Genomic DNA, 14,012 nt, shown 5'->3' on the forward strand with positions numbered 1-14,012 from the left:
GTAGCGGATGCGAGCTTCAACTGGAAGCCAGTGGAGAGAGCGGAGGAGCGGGGTGACGTGAGGGAACTTGGGAAGGTTGAACACCAGACGGGCTGCGGCGTTCTGCATGAGTTGTAGGGGTTTAATGGCACAGCAGGGAGTCCAGCCAACAGCGAGTTGCAGTAATCCAGACGGGAGATGACAAGTGCCTGGATTAGGACCTGCGCTGCTTCCTGTGTGAGGCAGGGTCGTACTCTGCGGATGTTGTAGAGCATGAACCTACAGGAACGGGCCACCGCCTTGATGTTAGTTGAGAACGACAGGGTGTTGTCCAGGATCACGCCAAGGTTCTTAGCGCTCTGGGAGGAGGACACAATGGAGTTGTCAACCGTGATGGCGAGATCATGGAACGGGCAGTCCTTCCCGGGAGGAAGAGCAGCTCCGTCTTGCCGAGGTTCAGCTTGAGGTGGTGATCCGTCATCCACACTGATATGTCTGCCAGACATGCAGAGATGCGATTCGCCACCTGGTCATCAGAAGGGGGAAAGGAGAAGATTAATTGTGTGTCGTCTGCATAGCAATGATAGGAGAGACCATGTGAGGTTATGACAGAGCCAAGTGACTTGGTGTATAGCGAGAATAGGAGAGGGCCTAGAACAGAGCCCTGGGGGACACCAGTGGTGAGAGCGCGTGGTGAGGAGACAGATTCTCGCCACGCCACCTGGTAGGAGCGACCTGTCAGGTAGGACGCAATCCAAGCGTGGGCCGCGCCGGAGATGCCCAACTCGGAGAGGGTGGAGAGGAGGATCTGATGGTTCACAGTATCGAAGGCAGCCGATAGGTCTAGAAGGATGAGAGCAGAGGAGAGAGAGTTAGCTTTAGCAGTGCGGAGCGCCTCCGTGATACAGAGAAGAGCAGTCTCAGTTGAATGACTAGTCTTGAAACCTGACTGATTTGGATCAAGAAGGTCATTCAGAGAGAAATAGCGGGAGAGCTGGCCAAGGACGGCACGTTCAAGAGTTTTGGAGAGAAAAGAAAGAAGGGATACTGGTCTGTAGTTGTTGACATCGGAGGGATCGAGTGTAGGTTTTTTCAGAAGGGGTGCAACTCTCGCTCTCTTGAAGACGGAAGGGACGTAGCCAGCGGTCAGGGATGAGTTGATGAGCGAGGTGAGGTAAGGGAGAAGGTCTCCGGAAATGGTCTGGAGAAGAGAGGAGGGGATAGGGTCAAGCGGGCAGGTTGTTGGGAGGCCGGCCGTCACAAGACGCGAGATTTCATCTGGAGAGAGAGGGGAGAAAGAGGTCAGAGCACAGGGTAGGGCAGTGTGAGCAGAACCAGCGGTGCCGTTTGACTTAGCAAACGAGGATCGGATGTCGTCGATCTTCTTTTCAAAATGGTTGACGAAGTCATCTGCAGAGAGGGAGGAGGGGGGGAGGGGGAGGAGGATTCAGGAGGGAGGAGAAGGTGGCAAATAGCTTCCTAGGGTTAGAGGCAGATGCTTGGAATTTAGAGTGGTAGAAAATGGCTTTAGCAGCAGAGACAGAGGAGGAAAATGTAGAGAGGGGGGAGTGAAAGGATGCCAGGCCCGCAGGGAGGCGAGTTTTCCTCCATTTCCGCTCGGCTGCCCGGAGCCCTGTACTTCCCTTCAGACGAGACATGCTAGGCCTGTGGGCATCCGAGAGCAAAACAAACGACATGTACATGTACGTGAGAGTCTCACCTTTTCATATTAGTGTGTAGCTCAAACCGTTCGGATGCTACAGATAATTTTGTGAGAAGACCGATTTGCGGGATGTCTCATGGTCTGACAAACACCGCTCTAGCTCTCTCACCTTTCACCACAGTTGCGGAAGTGCATGCGTATGTGGTGGATTGAGACATATCCAATGCAACAAAAAAAAAACGTCTCTAACTGACAGATTTTTATGGGAATTTGTATTATTATGTTAATTTGATTTCCGTAGGGCGGGGAGATCAACCATAACAGGGAAGCTATATATTTTTTTTCAAGAGCTACAAAAGTTTATATCTGTGATTCTTCTCACACACACATTTTACCCAAACCTTTGGTACCTTCTGTGTATGTAATTCTGAGGCTTCATAGTCACTTGTGGAGGGATGGAGTGGTGGTTGGTATGCTGAGTTGCAGATGGACAGGGCACATTTCCCTGCCAATGACTGCCCATTCCCAGTCATCTGACAGGGTCGATTGCCCCTCTAACGTCTGCTGTACTGCTGAATAAACACTTGAGTCCAACAATAACCTTGCCTCACAGTGGGGAGGAGGAGTAAGAGGGACTCTGTTGCTTTCTTAATAATCATATTCTGTTATATTTTAATAAAACACAACATTTATTCTGCGCAAGAAAATAATTATAGGCATTGTAAAAAACTATTTGTTTAACTATTTTTTTAAACCAATTAGATCTGAAAAAAAAACACTGATGTGAAAAGATCGAATGTGATTGGTCAAAAGACCAATTAGTGGAAAAAATATCAGAATTGGGCCACCTGTCTAACCGCAGCCAATGTGGCCTAGCGTACTTCTGTGGTTGTTGTATTTGTCTTTTTTTGTATATCCACTTGATTTTAGAGGGCACAACATGTTGGATCATTGGACATCGTTCAATTGTACAGGTGACCAAGAAGTAGGAATGCACCGATATTGAGAGCGGGAAATTGCATCTACCTGTATGGAATTCTTCCTATATTTATTATTATTTTTTATCTTTGCTGCCAGTGGCGATTTAAGGATGAAAATCTTGGTGGGGCAAACAACAAAAGAATGGGGATGCATGCCAGCAAAGCGACTACACAACACAACACAATAATAAACAATACAGGAATTACACTATAACGGTGACAAACTGTGCCCACAAACTGTTAGGGCCTACATAAAGCTCTCCCAATTGCAGAACTTTCTTTTCAGCACCATGGAGTGAATCCTTACCACTGCTACACCTGGCTATCAGCGGGAGCCTTGTCTGGCAGCGAAACAGTTCATCCAGACTCATTTACTCCCTTTAAAAAACATAGCTGATATGGCTGACTTGCTTAAACAAATGTGGTTTCTACTGACAATTGAGGTGTATAAGCTATGGCATAAGGGGACGACAAGCAGATAAGAGGCAATCCGTAATTTTGATTCATACATTAATGAGCGAGCTAACACGGACGTAGTCAATTTAACTATTTGTATTCCAAGTCAGAAGCGTAGGATAAATAAAAGGGGCATACAAGCAGACAATGAAAGCTCTTACAATATTCAATGATTACATATCTCTAAAACAGGCTATAGGCACCACCAAGTGTGCCAAGTCAGAACATTAAACTTAGTTATGAGGGGAAAGGGACCATATTATTAGGGTGGGCTACTAACAGCTTACTACACAACATACACTTAGTATTACTTTCTTAGCTACAGTATACTATCTACCTGGCATATTACATAATTTATGCAACAGCATACAATACATTTTTGGACTCACCTTGTTGTGCTGTGCTCACTTGAACAGGAAGGTGGTGGTCCTTGTGGGCAAATTTTGCCATCAAACTTTGTAATCTAAATCTGTCATTCTCTGGATTTATGGTGCTTTCAAGACAACACGACAATCACAGTGCTAGAGGTGTCACTGCAGACCCTGGTTCAATTCCAGGCTGTATCACAACCAGCCGTGATTGGCAGTCCCATAGGGCGGCGCACAATTGGCCCAGCATTGTTAGGGTTTGGCCGGGGTAGGTTGTGATTGTAAATAAGAATTTGTTCTTAACTGACTTGTCTAGTTAAATAAAATAAAAATATTACATCTATAATTTCTCTTCTTTGAAAAGAATTTGGCAGTAGATTGTTCACATGATTCATGAAGATGACTGCTTTCTAGCTTGCTAGCTAAGATTTTGAAAGTATGATGTTGACATGATCAATCCAGTCAAGGCTACAGTAGATAAACTCAGCAAAAAAACCTGTCCCTTTTTCAGGACCCTGTCTTTCAAAGATAATTCATAAAAATCCAAATAATTTAACAGATCTTCATTGTAAAGGGTTTAAACACTGTTTACCATGCTTGTTCAATGAACCATAAACATTTAATGAAAATGCACCTGTGGAACAGTCGTTAAGACACTACCATCTTACAGACGGTAGGCAATTAAGGTCACAGTTATGAAAACTTAGGACACTGAAGAGGCCTTTCTACTGACTCTGAAAAACACCAAAAGAAAAATGCCCAGGGTCCCAGCTCATCTGTGTGAACGTACCTTAGGCATGCTGCAAGGAAGCATGAGGACTGCAGACGTGGCTCGGGCAATAAATTGCAATGTCCATATTGTGAGACGCCTAAGACAGTGCTACAGAGAGACAGGACGGACAGTTGATCGTTCTCGCAGTGGCAGACCACACGTAACAACTACTACACAGGATCGGGACATCCGGACATCACACCTGCGGGACAGGTACAGGATGGCAACAACAACTGCCCAAGTTACACCAGGAACGCACAATCCCTCCACCAGTGCTCAGACTGTCAATAGGCTGAGAGAGGCTGGACTGAGGGCTTGTAGGCCTGTTGTAAGGCAGGTCCTCACCAGATATCACCGGCAACAATGCCACCTATGTGCACAAATCCACCGTCGCTGGACCAGACAGGACTGGCAAAAAGTGCTCTTCAATGATGAGTTGCGGTTTTGTCTCACCAGGGGTGATGGTCAGATTTGCGTTTATTGTCAAAGGAATGAGCGTTACACCAAGGTCGATTTGGAGGTGGAGGGTCAATCATGGTCTTGGGTGGTGTGTCATAGCATCATCGGACTGAGCTTGTTGTCATTGCAGGCAATCTCAACGCTGTGCCTTACAGGGAAGACATCCCCCTCCCTTGTGGTACCCTTTCAGCATGGCTCATACTGACATGACCCTCCAGCATGACAATGCCACCAGCCATACTGTTTGTTCTGTGCGTGATCTCCTGCAAGACAGGAATGTCAGTGTTCTGCCATGGCCAGGGAAGAGCCCAAATCTATATCGCATTGAGCACGTCTGGGACCTGTTGAATCGGAGGGTGAGGGCTAGGGCCTTTCCCCCCAGAAATGTCTGGGAACTTGCAGGTGACTTTGTGGAAGAGTGGGGTAACATCTCACAGCAGGAACTGGCAAATCTGGTGCAGTCCATGAGGAGGAGATACACTGCAGTACTTAATGCAGCTGGTGGCCACACCAGATACTGACTGTTACTTTTGATTTTGACCCCCCCTTTGTTCAAGGACATATTATCCCATTTCTGTTAGTCACATGTCTGTGGAACTTGTTCAGTTTATGTCTCAGTTGTTGAATCTTATGTTAGTACAAATATTTACACGTGTTAAGTTTGCTGAAAATGAAACGTAGTTGACAGTGAGAGGACGTTTCTTTTTTTTGCTGAATTTATATTGTGGCCGCCAATGACCTTGCGTCTTCTTTGATGGGCACTTCTAATGTAACTCTGCATTTTGGAACTGCCTTACTAACTCAAGAAAGCAAAAAAGAGACCGTTTAAATGCGACTTTATTGACTCAGCGATTATTACTTTTTTATTAATTTTTTTACATTGTTTGCAAACTGATATGTGACATGTATTATGCCAAAAGAACAGCAAAACAATTATATATGTTAAAAATTTTAGCTAAACAATCTTTTAGCTAAACAATGAACCAGTGCAAAACAAACGTAGATCTTTAGTTGCTTCTTTTGTCTATTTATTAGAGGCAAACAGTGCCAACCTGTCATTCAGGGCAGGTGAGGCAGAGCCCCAGCTCTTTTGAGCCCTAACTGCCCCGAATGACAGGTCGGCACTGTTTGCCTCTAATAAATAGACAAAAGAAGCACTGGTTCATGAACATTTGGTATCCCACCTGTGCTAGGTTGGTTGTCAGGAACTTTTGACTAGGTTGGCATTAGCGGATGCCAAGTGTCATGAACAGATTGTTTTAAAGTTGCACATAAAAAAAATAGTTTATAATAGGTGTTTTGATTTGCTTTCAGACCGGTCACTCGCACCTCGAAAATACTAAGAAATATAGTGGACTGGAGAGTTTTCTTTGAATGTTATTAGTTTGTGCCTCACGGTGTCGCCATACACCTGACTATAACGGGTACGATGAGCAAAGTCATACCCACATTTGATTTACTTTAAATGAAATCATCACTCAATGAAGGACTCATCCAGTGATCCTCGTTGAACAAATAATTCTACACTACGTCACCACATCAGATACATGTAATATGTTATATAGATCCATTTCATCGTATGGGACGCACTACAAAAATATAAGTCGTTTTCTTCCCATCATCAATGTGCATCGTCACTACTGTAGTTTGATTAAATAAGAGCAAGCACATGAGGCATACACTGCGAACAGGGTTCAAATTGCTTGGTTACAAGTCCGGTGCTGTTGACGCCCAGTTGCGTTGCCCGACCAGCTCTAAATGACCTCATGGAGGAGTAGCCGATTGGTCTAGAGAGGGAGGAGCTCGCGCCCTACCTTTGGTCCATCAAGGGATTCATGTGGAGATAAGCTGCCGGAAAACTTTTTCCTACTGGGATATCCATGACATTTACCAGGTAAATATTGGACTTTTAAGTTCAGTGTTTTCGCCTTTATTCAAATATCAAGTACAGCTTGGACTGTGTTTAGTTGGTTTGAGGAGAAAGTAGCATAACTAGCTACACGGGGAGCTTTTCCACGGCTGTCTAACGTTAACGTTACTAGCTTACGTTAGTGAAGGAAGAGCTAGCAAGGAGAATATGTTGGGACATGTCTCCTACTGGAAGCGCTGTGAGTTCACATTGAGGAGAGAAACAACGTTAAATAAATGTCTACTATTATACGGGAAGAAGTGTGTTTAATATAGTGAGCGATATGGCCTCACTTTAAATACATGATTGTTGAGCAAAGTATGAGGAGGGGGGGGGGGTGCTCTTGTGAAGTGCCTATGACAGTTTGAGCTTCTCGGCAAGCTGTCAAGTCTTATAGCAAAAATCTTCTTCAGACATTTCTATTGAGTCCAACCATTACTGAAACTTCTGAAAATGTCAAAAACTAGATGTGCAACTTGTCAGGTTTTGTCACTGTTATCAATCAATCCACTCAGAACTTTTGACTACCTAAATCATTTTGGCCTTATTTGATCTTAGGCGCACACTGAAACTAGGAAACGTGTAAAATGTCAGCAATGCATCCCTACGAGAAACTAAAAAACAGTTGTTGACTTTGCTACTAGAAATAACATGGTAATGGTATAGTAACACCTTAGTTACACACCACGAAAACATTTGGACAGACACAAATTAATTTAAGTACAGTATAGGCAAGTAATATTTTTTTCAGGGTCGCTAGAACCCCAAACACTGTAGAATAACGGTTAACCCCCCTTTCAGCCTTATCCTCAGTCTTTCTTCCGTTTTACCATACTGTTCTTGTGTTGTTACCCCTCTATAACAAAACAAAGTAGTCCCATGTGGTGTGTTGATATTTAAACTGTATTCTTAGATGAGATGTGGTGGTTTTGAAATCAAGACATAAGCCATATGCAGTAATCTTGCTCACCCACATGGGTTTGAGTCATGTTGAAGTAAGGTCGGGTCTACACTTGACACTTACATGCCACTTCTGCTATCAGAATACGAAAATTGCATTGAAAAGACGGGTCTAGACACACAAAAGTCACTTTGTGGACTCTCTCCCTCTCTCTACCGCACCTGCTGTCTCAACCTCTGAATGCTCAGCTATGAAAAGCCAACTTACATTTACTCCTGAGGTGCTGACCTGTTGCACACTCTCCAACCACTGTGATTATTATTTTACCCTGCTGGTCATTTATAAACATTTAAACATCTTGAAGAACGATCTTGCCTTAATTAATGGCCATGTACTCTTATAATATCTACCCGACACAGCCACAGAGGAGGACTGGCCACCCATCAGAGCCTGGTTCCTCTCTAGGTTTATTCCTAGGTTCCTTCTTTTCTAGGGAGTTTTCCTAGTCACTGTGCTTCTACATCTGGATTGCTTGATGTTTGGGGTTTTAGGCTGGTTTTCTGTATAAGCACTTTGTGACATCTGTTGATGTAAAAAGGGCTTTATAAATACATTTGATTTGATTTGGTCTGATTGTGTTCAATTATGGCTGACCACTTCAGGTGGTCAGGGATGCATTGTGTGTGGATTTATCCTCATTGTGGGCGCAATCAAGCTACCAAAAGCACATACAGTGGGTCGACGTCATCAGCACTCCTCCCACAAATCTCCAGAAAACGTGTGTTTTGGGGCTGAGAGGTAACCTTTTCATTATAGCATTGGAAGAAATACATTCCTAGAGTGTGAGGAATGTGTTTGCTGGCCTCATAAATGCTAGCAGCTAGCTAATATTTAGAAAAAATATTTTCTGTTTGGCTAGAGTTATGCTAACCCATTTGCGGGTTATGCTAACCCGTTTGCGATCCCTTTAGCGTTGCTTGCTAGTTTGCTGGCAAGCTACAGAGGTTAGCTGGCTAGTAAGCTACAAAGGTTAGCTACTGCCGTCAGTTGTTGTTGTGTTATTTTCATATTTTGCCTATTCCACCATTTGTAGAATGCATACTGGCATTTGAATATAGTGCGGGAAAAGGGAATCCGGACACACTGGACATCGTAGACACATGTAGGTGTAGATGCATGATGCGTTCGGAATTCCATGATCAGAACTCTACAATCAGAATACTAAAACTGCATGATCTGTCAAGTCATGGACTCTTATAGTCTCCACCCGGCACGCCTCAGAGCTTTCTTCCTAGGTTCCTGCCTTTCTAGGAAGTTTTTCCTAGCCACCGTGCTATTACATCTGCATTGCTTGCTGTTTGAGGTTTTAGGCTGTGTTTCTGTATAAGTACTTAGTGACATGTGCTGATGTAAAAGGGGCTATGGGGCTTTATACATACATTTTATTTGCTTTCGACACAGCCTAAGTTTGTTTGTGCTTACACAAGACACTTACTTGCTTTTTGGCACACATGTTGACCTCAGATGCTTTAACACCCCCTAGTGTCGATGTCCGCGCCTCTGTGATTAGCATAATAAACGACAGGTTTTCCCCTTGTCAGCTCGGGGGATCCATTCTTGCAACCTTACAGTTAACGAGTCCAACACAATAACAACCTGCCTCTCTCTCATTGCACTCCACAGGGAGACTGCCTGTTACGCGAATGCAGTAAGCCAAGATAAGTTGCTAGCTAGCATTAAACTTATCTTATAAAAAACAATCAATCATAATCAATCATAATCACTAGTTAACTACACACGGTTAATGATATTACTAGATATGATCTAGCGTGTCCTGCGTTGCATATAATCTGACAGCACTTTCGTGCGTTTTGACAGCAGCTCTTCGTTGTGCGTCAAGCATTGCGCTGTTTATGACTTCAAGCTTATCAACTCCCGAGATGAGGCTTGTGTAACCGAAGTGAAATGGCTAGCTAGTTAGCGCGCGCTAATTGTCATTGTGTTGCTGTTTCGAGCCTAGGGAGGAGCGAGGAGAGGGATGGAAGCTATACTGTTACACTGGCAATACTAAAGTGCCTGTAAGTACATCCAATAGTCAAAGGTTAATGAAATACAAATGGTATAGAGGGAAATAGTCCTATAATTCCTATAATAACTGCAACCTAAAACTTCTTACCTGGGAATATTGAAGATTCATGTTAAAAGGAACCACCAGCTTTCATATGTTCTCATGTTCTGAGCAAGGAACTGAAACGTTAGCTTTCTTACATAGCACATATTGCACTTTTACTTTCTTCTCCAACACTTTGTTTTTGCATTATTTAAACCAAATTGAACATGTTTCATTATTTACTTGAGGCTAAATTGATTTCATTGATGTATTATATTAAGTTAAAATAAGTGTTCATTCAGTATTTTTGTAATTGTCATTATTACAAATAAAATAAAAGAAATCATCAAATTAATCGGTATTGTCTTTTTTTGGTCCTCCAATAATCGGTATCGGTATCTGCGTTGAAAAATACTAAATCGGTCGACCTCTAGTTCATAGCCAGTTGGCCAATAACAGGTGCTTGCACCAAGGAGACAATGTTGGGGCTGAGGAGTCAATGGAGCCACTGACCAGAGAGTGTTCAGGGCGCTTTGAATCAGTATCCAAACAGCATCCACATTGTGGCACATTATTCAAGTAATATGGAACAATATTGAATGTCTACTGATTTGAAGAGTTTAATTAATATTATAATGTATGGCATTTAGCAGATGCTTTTCTCCAAAGTGACTTAGTCATGCATAGAAATCTATACACCAGAATTGTTTTGTGTGGCAAAGACTGTAAAGTGTGTGGAGTTCGCAGAGCTCTCTGTGTCAGTTGGTTTTGTAAAATGAAATGTTATTGGAAAGATTCTGCTCTAATCTGGTTGTGGGCTAATGTCTATTGGGTTGACACCAATAACAAATGTGGCTGAAGGAGGTCAGTCCACCCTCCAGAGGCAAGAAGTTGGGTGGGATGGAGTGTTTGTTTGAAACAGCAAATTGATGATTTGTATTCACACTCCCAGTTTGAATCATAGATCATTATGGGAACGTTTTTATTGTGTCATGGTTGTTTCAGTGGTTTGAGGGGCCTGTTGTGAAATGATCCTTTATTAACAGTGGCTTTTGCCCCTCTGTGTCATGCCAACCCCATGCACTGAGGCCGCTCGTTGCAAGCCCTCTGATGTAATTACTGTAAACATCATTGTAGTATTTGAAGAGTACCCATGGCCATATAAATCCAGAAGAAGGTATCTGTGTAGATTGTCATAATGAGAGGTTGTTTTATTATTAATGTGATATAACCAGACGCTATTATTTGTCTGTGGTCATAGGATCCCTCACAGTTAATAATAGGATGATACTGATATGCCATCATTTTATCATTGGTTCTTAGTGCTAAGATCTGCTCAGTACAGCTGCCAATGGCTAGCCTAATTTAAAAATAGTACACAGGCTATTACATTCACCAGTTTCTAGCCTATAGGGTACGGGGCATTGTGTAATTGCATTAGGTACAATTTCTCAAGGGTTCAAAGCAGTTTGTATCTAAACGCTCGCCTTAACTCTTTTAACCCCACCATTTAATTGCACTGCTTCCCTCTAAGGCATCAATTAAAATATAGCAGAATGACAGATGCATATTGAGTTGCCTTTGTGTATTGGTGGAGGATTTGGTTTCTGAACATGAGAGCAGCTCCGGTAGAGAGAACAGAGAGAATGTGGTGAGCAAACAAAGCTACTGTATGACACTGTGAAATTTCAGAGTGACCTCATTAGCTTACTGAGAACGTACAGTTTAGAAACCACAATTATTTTGCTCTGCCAAATGTTTTATGATTGCACGCTTTAATCAACACATTCGACTCAATGAGACATTTCATTAAACTAACATGGGAATAATACATTTATGAAAGGACTCCCATAAAAACCCTCAGTGAGCTACAGTACTGAATGAGATCCCAAGCCTGTGTGAGCACAACCAACAGTTTTTAACAGTACCCCCTGATGAAACAGCTGTTATTAACATTTTTGTTAAGCATTTAGAAAGCCCCAGAGAGAAATGGAGGGGTAGATAGCTGTGTTGTTATGACTATGGAGTATAAGAGGGGCTGGGTCTCTGCCCAGGCTGTATTCAAGCCCCTTCCCCTTTTCCACATGTTTTTACATTAAAGGCTATTTTTTTAAATGTATTAAATTATTTCCCCCCTCATCAATCTACACACAATATCCCATCATGACAAAACAAAAACAGGTTTTTAGAAATTTTAGCAAAAACAGAAATAACTTATTTACATTAGTATTCAGATACTCGAAATTGAGCTCAGGTGCATCCTGTTTCCATTGATCATCCTTGAGATGTTTCTATAACTTGATTGGAGTCCAGCTGTGGTAAATTCAATTGATTGGACATGATTTGGAAAGGCACACACACCTGTCTATATAAGGTCCTACAGTTGACAGTGCATGGCAGAGCAAAAACCAAGCCATGAGTTTGAAGGAATTGTACGTAGAGCTCCCAGACAGGATTGTGTCAAGGCACAGATCTGGGGAAGGGTACCAAAACATTTCTGCAGCATTGAAGGTCCCCAAGAACACAGTGTTGTCCATCATTCTTAAGTGGAAGATGTTAAGAACCACCAAGACTCCCTAGAGCTGGCAGCCCGGCCAAACTGAGCAATCGCGGGAGAAGGGCCTTGGTCAGGAAGCTGACCAAGAACCCGATGGTCACTGACAGAGCTCCAGAGTTCCTCTGTGGAGATGAACCATCTCTGCTGCACTCCACCAATCAGGCCTTTATAGTAGAGTGGCAAGACGGAAGCCACTACTAAGCAAAAGGCACATGACAGCCCACTTGGAGTTTGCCAAAAGGCATCTAAAGGACTCTCAGACCATGAGAAACACAATTATCTGGTCTGATGAAACCAAGATTGAGCTCTTTGGCCTGAATGCCAAGTGCCACGTCTGGAGGAAACCTGCCACCATCCCTACAGTGAAGCATGGTGGTGTGAGCATCATGATGTGGGGATGTTTTTCAGCGGCAGGGACTGGGAGACTAGTCAGGGTCGAGGGAAAGATGAACGGAGTAAAGTACAGAGAGATCCTTGATGAAAACCTGCTCCAGAGCGCTTAGGACCTCAGACTGGGGCGAAGGTTCACCTTCTAACAGGACAACGACCCTAAGCACACAGCCAGCACAATGCAGAAGTGGTTTCGGGACAAGTCTCTGAATGTCCTTGAGTGGCCCAGCCAGAGCCCGGACTTGAAGCCGATCGAACATCTGTGGAGAGACCTGAAAATACAGTGCCTTGCGAAAGTATTCGGCCCCCTTGAACTTTGCGACCTTTTGCCACATTTCAGGCTTCAAACATAAAGATATAAAACTTAATTGTTATGTGAAGAATCAACAACAAGTGGGACACAATCATGAAGTGGAACGACATTTATTGGATATTTCAAACTTTTTTAACAAATCAAAAACTGAAAAATTGGGCGTGCAAAATTATTCAGCCCCTTTACTTTCAGTGCAGCAAACTCTCTCCAGAAGTTCAGTGAGGATCTCTGAATGATCCAATGTTGACCTAAATGTCAAATGATGATAAATACAATCCACCTGTGTGTAATCAAGTCTCCGTATAAATGCACCTGCACTGTGATAGTCTCAGAGGTCCGTTAAAAGCGCAGAGAGCATCATGAAGAACAAGGAACACACCAGGCAGGTCCGAGATACTGTTGTGAAGAAGTTTAAAGCCGGATTTGGATACAAAAAGATTTCCCAAGCTTTAAACATCCCAAGGAGCACTGTGCAAGCGATAATATTGAAATGGAAGGAGTATCAGACCACTGCAAATCTACCAAGACCTGGCCGTCCCTCTAAACTTTCAGCTCATACCATGAGAAGACTGATCAGAGATGCAGCCAAGAGGCCCATGATCACTCTGGATGAACTGCAGAGATCTACAGCTGAGGTGGGAGACTCTGTCCATAGGACAACAATCAGTCGTATATTGCACAAATCTGGCCTTTATGGAAGAGTGGCAAGAAGAAAGCCATTTCTTAAAGATATCCATAAAAAGTGTCGTTTAAAGTTTGTCACAAGCCACCTGGGAGACACACCAAACGTGGAAGAAGGTGCTCTGGTCAGATGAAACCAAAATTGAAATTTTTGGCAACAATGCAAAACGTATGTTTGGCGTAAAAGCAACACAGCTCATCACCCTGAACGCACCATCCCCACTGTCAAACATGGTGGTGGCAGCATCATGGTTTGGGCCTGCTTTTCTTCAGCAGGTACAGGGAAGATGGTTAAAATTAATGGGAAGATGGATGGAGCCAAATACAGGACCATTCTGGAAGAAAACCTGATGGAGTCTGCAAAAGACCTGAGACTGGGACTGAGATTTGTCTTCCAACAAGACAATGATCCAAAACATAAAGCAAAATCTACAATGGAATGGTTCAAAAATAAACATATCCAGGTGTTAGAAT

At 43.2% G+C, this 14,012-nt stretch overlaps 1 protein-coding gene across 4 annotated transcripts in view; it reads left to right on the plus strand.

Moving 5' to 3' along the window:
- The first annotated feature begins 6,476 nt into the window (after positions 1-6,476).
- LOC124042261 (protein TANC1-like) overlaps positions 6,477-14,012 on the plus strand; it is a 184,877-nt gene continuing 177,341 nt past the window's right edge. For all 4 annotated transcript variants that reach the window (XM_046360671.1, XM_046360673.1, XM_046360672.1 and 1 more), the window contains exon 1: positions 6,477-6,571. The gene's annotated coding sequence lies outside the window, so the exon portion shown is untranslated. The remainder of the gene's footprint in view (positions 6,572-14,012) is intronic.

This window comes from Oncorhynchus gorbuscha, linkage group LG01, assembly GCF_021184085.1.
Source record: "Oncorhynchus gorbuscha isolate QuinsamMale2020 ecotype Even-year linkage group LG01, OgorEven_v1.0, whole genome shotgun sequence".
Classification (NCBI taxonomy): Eukaryota; Metazoa; Chordata; class Actinopteri; order Salmoniformes; family Salmonidae; genus Oncorhynchus; species Oncorhynchus gorbuscha.